Source organism: Monopterus albus, unplaced genomic scaffold, assembly GCF_001952655.1.
Source record: "Monopterus albus unplaced genomic scaffold, M_albus_1.0 scaffold63.1, whole genome shotgun sequence".
In the NCBI taxonomy this organism is placed as follows: domain Eukaryota; kingdom Metazoa; phylum Chordata; class Actinopteri; order Synbranchiformes; family Synbranchidae; genus Monopterus; species Monopterus albus.
In genome coordinates, this window is record NW_018127943.1 from 417,628 (window position 1) to 424,369 (window position 6,742).

A 6,742-nucleotide genomic window follows, 5' to 3' on the forward strand; every position below is an offset into this window, starting at 1 on the left:
TGTCCAATCATAGTACAGACACCCCCTTTTTCATTCAGAACAAAGTCTAATGCCAATCTGTTCTGATACAACATAAGAGAAGTGGCTGCCAGTTGCTCCTGAAACCTAACAACTAAATTTCTGGTGAGGTTAGTGAGATTAGTAAGACACTGAACATTAATCTAGACATAGGACAGTATACAAATATATTTATCAAATTGTCTTAATTGCTCTTGCTGTAGGCACATAGAGCAGTCAAGAATGTCACATGCGTCTATCATTAAAGTGGAAGTTTTACCTGAATCAAAAACCCAACTCGAGTGGAATCAGGACATTAGCTCTTTTCTCATGGTTCATGTGGGACCTTGTTTCCCACCATAATATGGGTACCACTACAACTAGACTAATGAGGCCCAGAATACAGAGAACTACACCAGGACAACTATCTAACTCTGTCAGACTAGGCATTTTGTCTGCTGTCCCTGTCAACGTTTTTGTTCTCTGATAAATATTACACTAGTGTAGGTCCTCTTCTGACTGTAGCTCTGGTTCTACAGGATAGTATATCAACTCAGGTAATGAGGTTCTCAAATCAGCTTTGACCTCATTTACTGTCCGTCCAGCTGGATCCTCAGCTGGAGAACCATGTGTCTTATGGATCCAGTTACTTAGCTTGTTCTCAGTGAGCCACAGTTTAACACAGTGTGTGGTAGTTTCTGCTACCTTGTAAGGACCTTTCCAACGTGGTTCTGACCAGTGTAGTTTATGCACCTTTCGATAGACCCAGCTGTCCACTGCAGCTGGTGCTGGTTCCTCAGGTTGGTCCCTGCTCAGGATTTCAATAACCTGTTCGAAGACACTCATCACAGCATTGTTCAATTGTCTTGACATACTCACTCATGTCAGCATGCTGTAAAAGAAGAGGTGTTAAATCTCTAGGCATAAAAGTTAGAGGGAAACACGTTTCCTAATTGTGCATAATGCAAACACTTTGACCTTTGAACATTTAGAGGACAGGGCATCTTTCTCCCTGTCAGGATTTCATGTGGGCTTACATTAAGTGTCACATTCAGAGTGGACCTAAGGTTGAACAATACAATAGGTAGAGCTTCAGCCCAGCTTAAGTTGATGTCTGCGCAGACTTTCACGAGCCCTTCTTTTATGGTTTTATGGTTCAACATGACACAGTGACATCATCATTGTCACATTTATGGAACACATTATGTCATGGGCCAAAAGATTAACAGGACAGGAGGGGGAAAACAGAAAAGAATGATAAAAGGACAGATTATTCCATTTGCAAGGAACTTTTTCGGAAAGCGGCCACTCCTATGTGTGTCCTGAGAAGCCAACTACAGGTACGGTATGCCTTGAAACGGGGAGTGGCATGTTAAGTGTGGAATACTGGGCCCCTGTGTCAACCATACACATGTGATCTTGACCATTGATGGTTACCTTAACTTGTGGTTCATGAAACATTATCTAGGAACACCGTGAATCACCTGTTATCAGTTCTGGGCAGCCCTAATGTTGAGGCAACTGGTGTGAGCCAGGTGCTCGATGTTGGGCTGATGGTGTGAATCTCTGAACATATCCATCCTGTGGAGGTGGATAGACCTGATGCTGATATCGTGGTACACCCTGCGACTGCTGATATGAAAAGGGACATCTACGCGACCAATGTCCTCTTTCGTTACAAATCCAGCATCTATCATCTCTTGGAGCTTTCCTAGGAGTCCGAGGTCCTTGACCTCTTCCCCATGGTCTGCCACGGTACTGAGGTTCACAGTGCATGGGAACAGAGTCCCACTCATAAGGTTGTGCGGTCAGCTGTGGAGCAAAGGGTTGCTGCCGTGCATATAGCTGTGCAGCATTCTGCACAGACATTTGATTAGCTGTAGCTTTATTTTGATCGACCTTGTCTCGTATTTCCTTCAACTGTGCTTTAGCTAACTGTGCCTGCAAAGCTCCTTTGCATTATTTTCTTGTACTTCCAGCTCATTGTCAATATACTGAGTGACATAAGCTGACCACTGCTCAAAAACAAATGTGTTGAGACCCACTACCTGTCTCAACAAATGCTGTATAGATGCTGGGAGGGAAGCCTCCACAGCACTGCGAAACAGCACCCCCATGGTGTAATTGACGGCTGGGTCATCACCAGTGCGGTTCTGCCAGAGTTCACACACTCTGAGCAAATACTGACTACCTCTCTCACCCTTTTGAGGTGGAATTCTACACAACTCAACAGAGCACACCTGTACTGGGAATTTCTGGCGTATCACTGGCCAGAGGCGATGAACTTCAGTGTGGAGAGCAACATTATCATGGTCCCCGATAGTATTTGCCATTAATTCTATCTCCCATAACATGCTCAGAGAAGTACAGGCTCTAAAAACATGACGAAAATCTCCTAGGGCAGGCACAAATCCTGCACATGCACCTATAAATGCCTTAATCCACGGTGCACCTCCTTTCTCAATGTCAGGCAGCTGAGATTTAACGTATGCTCATATCTTGGAGACTAAAGGGAGTATAAGTCTGTGTTATCCCTCCCTGAGGTGATATGGACAGTAGCAACGGCAGCCGGGGTGAAGGAATATCAAAACAATCATGGATATTTCCCTGTTTTTTCTGCATATGTTGTGATGAAAAGCCATGCAATGTACCATTCCGGCTTGAATCACTCTCGTGAGACATTGCTGGTACTGACACGTCACAACCGTGTTTGTTGTCTTCCTCTGCAAAAGAGCTAGTGGCAGAGGTGCATGCGCCAGCAACCGGAGTCATGATTTGGTCTACACAGCCAGACTTTAAATCATTTAGATAAGTCTGTGCTCTAATTCTATCAGTTTTACCTCCTGGAACTGATGCTGTGTTCAAAATTCCTCCCTGTACAACCACCAGGGGCGCCATGTCCTGTGTTGCACTTTGTGGCATCTGTAAGCCACTCTTCAATATTGGCTTCCTCTCTCCTCATGGAGTCAGCTGTGAGGAAGACGGCTGTGTGTGACTAAACTGCACTTTACAATCTCTATCAGAGACAGCTTGGACTGAAACAGCTGTGCCACTGGGAGAATTAACATCAGATTTCTGTGATTTGCTTGAACTGGCTGAAGGAGACTGAAAACACGTGAAATTCTCCAAAAAACATATACAATCAGCAAGGAAACCCTCAGCTTGTTTTAACTTGGCTTCTGTTTTGTTCTTTGTGAAGATGGTACAGGTCTTAACTTCCTGCCTAGCCTTCACTACAGCAAGAAAGGCGTGCTTCAAAAGCAGCCCTATAGCATCCCCTTGTGGGGGAGGACTGTCACTGTCCCCAAGCATACCTTTTCTCTGCATTTGTAGGACCCAGGAAATAAACCGATCTCTTGCTTTGTCCTGCTCATCTTTAGAAAGTGTATTTAACCATTTAGACAAAAACTTGTAGAGTACTGCCCCCAAAGAGTAAGGCTTAGCCTTTTCCCAGTCTTGTACAACATTTGCAGACATATTAAAAATTTACATGTGACTGGCGCCCCAAGTGGAATGATCTCTCGTCCAGAACTGTGATCCGAAAGGGAAGCTCCTACACCAACTAAGTTGGTGCGCCCAATCGCTGGGGGTTCACCCAATCAACAGTTCTGTTTTAATTCCACTGAATACGCCGTCACCCTAAGGCTTTAATACATTTTTCCCATAAACTATGCCCAGCCCCGGATCCCAAAACAGCTCTGCTCGAGGCACACTGTGTCACATCGAATTCTCTCCGTAGCACTTGTTGCTATGGGATACACATGTGCCAGTGTTAAACAGCCTTCGTGCAGCAAACCACCCACACAGATTTTAAGGAAAATAAAAAATATTTCCCTGTGCCCTCATTAAGCATTAACAGTTAGCAATGACCGTCTTATAAATATTTTGACGTTCAGGAATGTGCTCCGCTTGGAGAAGGGCTCTGCCTCTGACTTCCGCCTTCAGCAAGCCTGTCTTCTCACCGGAGCAAAAATCATAATAATTTTGGAGACAACCGTCAAAATGTGTGGTTATCCACTTATTAATGTGAATTTTACATCTCTGATAGTCATCAATTTCTAACTAGGGCACTTATTCTATCCCTCAAATGACAATATGTGCTTCAGAACTTTTACGTGTGACAAAAACAACAGCACCAGCACATTTCAAAATAAAAGTGTTATCTTACCAAAACAGCACATTTCAGAATAAAAGTGTTATTTTATCCTTACTGTAATCATTCAATTTTAGGTTGAGAATTCAGTCCACACAGATCAACTACATTTGGCAAAGTCCAATGTGCAGGATTTATGTGTAAATAGGTTTCCTGCTCCTATTTATTGCCTGCAATGTTGATCTGTGCAGTCCATTCACTCACGATGTGGAATCCAGCGAGCCGGTTCGGACCGTCCGCTCAGAATTCAGCCAGTTCCTGAAGGTCACGGCACCAAGTTGTTATACCCCAGTTATTTTATTGAACAGATCTGAATGAAGACGGAGTCCGACTTGCTTCAATTTTCGTGCTGATTTATTTTGAAAGCCACAATAAAAAGTTACAGAAACACAAACCCGGGTGGCTCCTGCTCCAGACTACTGCTGGAAGAAAGGAGACCCCGGAAACACAGAGCCTAATACATTTATCAGTTTTGGGCTAACCCCTTACACAGACAGCTGTAAAAACATCAAGAGTTGGAGACAGTCCGACGTCTCCGTCTCATACCTTATGCTCCGCATGCATCGGGCACAAGTCATAACAAAATGAAGAATTCCGTGTGTGTGTATATGTTGTATGCATGATGTGTAGCTAAAACACTCTCTCAGACATAATTCTTACACAAGATTAATACAAGAATAACTGGTGTCAAGGTGCCCTTCTCAGTCAACATTATCTTCTAAGCAGAGCACACATGAGCAGACTTTGAATCTTACTAAACTGCATTACTAACATACTACATTAAAGTCTAACACATTAAAGTCTAATAATTATCTGACTGATTTATTAATTTCTAACAAACTCTTTAAGCATCTAAGTGTAAAAGTCACTTGTAGACTGAACCCAGATGTGAGGCTCAGATCATCCTTCAAAATTGATCAACATAATAACAATGTGTTGCTTTGACTACTTGTGTGAGCACTTACCAGATAAGTACTCCAGTAAAATGGGGTCTAAACAATTGTTTTGGCTTGTTAACCCCCCCCCACACACACACACACACACACACAGTGCAGTATAATAGGTGGGTTGAGTATGTTGTGAAGACTGTGGTGGGGGGTTTCCCAGGGTAAAAAGGAGATGGAAAGATGAGGAGGAAGGAGGGAGGGGGGCTGCTTTTTTTCCTTTGGTGGTAAGGAGAGAAGAGGGCGGCTGAGCAGGAGCAGACAGCTTTCATGATGCCTGTAGTACAGAGAGTGAAGCTTCAAACCCCTGCTGGGTTAGTTAGTGAAGAAATAGCAGAACAGGAAGTTGTCTGCAGCATCAAAAGGGAGCAGAAAACCTCAGTGTTGTGAAATGTAATGAATGTGTAGATTTACTATTAAAGGTAAGACTCAACTCCAACCTGAGTCCTGATTTTCAGAACTTGTGACTTAACTTGGACTTGAGCACTGATGACTTGGACTTAGACTTGGACGCAAGTATTGACTGCATTCAGACTTAGAAGTAGGAGACAGACTTTGATGACCCAGACTCTGGTAAAGGGGACTCGACTCAGACTTAATTTTGACTATTCTTTGGTGACTACAACACTGCTTTGAGGTTGCACTGCAATAATATCAAAATAGGGCAAACTCTGACACTTGATTGTAGAATTTAGGTTTTATTTAGTCCTGACATTTTTCCAAAACACAAAAAGGATGTGACAGAAGCCCATCGGGATAACAGATATATCCTTCTTCATGAACTCAGGTTGATGCCTACATTTCATTTACATTCATCATGTCTGAATGTATTAGAGGTGTAACTGTATTTAGTGTATCTGACTTATTCCAGCATGTGTATGGGTAAGATGTTATTTAAATCAAAGCTTATATGCGTCCACATTTAGGATGTGCTGTCTCAAGTGTCCATTAATGGATTGCAGCATCACTGTATCTGAATCATGAGGCAATCTGGAGCTATTACAGTACTGTGAAGAAATGCATGAATAAATATGACAGGTTATGTTCTGCTAAAGTGACACTGATGGAGGAGGGGCTTCACCTCAAGCCACCAAATAAATCTCAGACACAGCCACTACAGCTCCACAGAGAGTTGGTGCGACATATGGCTCAGTGTCACCACACTGAGTTCTGGCCTGTGTCTTGTGCAGTCTGGACAGTGTGTGTCTATTATTGTATATAATAAGACATGACATTTCAAAAATCTAACAGGCCACAACCGATGACAAAACTTCCACTACCCTCAGAGTCTTGTGGATTCAGCAGCTCCAGATGACAGCGTTTCATCTGGCGTGCAGAGCCAGCACTGTCGTTTGATATCATTTTGATCTTGGAGAATAAAATGTTTCTTAATTTGCAGTCTATCTCTAAGCACTTTGTCCTTTTCTGTCCTCTGCTTCACAGTAGGTGCATATTTGCATCTATGTATTTGAAGAGACGTTGTCCTGGTGCCCCTGTTATGCCTCAAAACCTCCTGTAATCTCCTCAGTGCATGAAATGGGCCATAACCTCTCCTACTTCTGCTTTCTGTCTCACTCCATCCTTCGCTGCTCTGCTTGTTTCTCTACCCTACACCTCTCTCTCTCTCTCTCTGTCTCTCTCTCTCTCT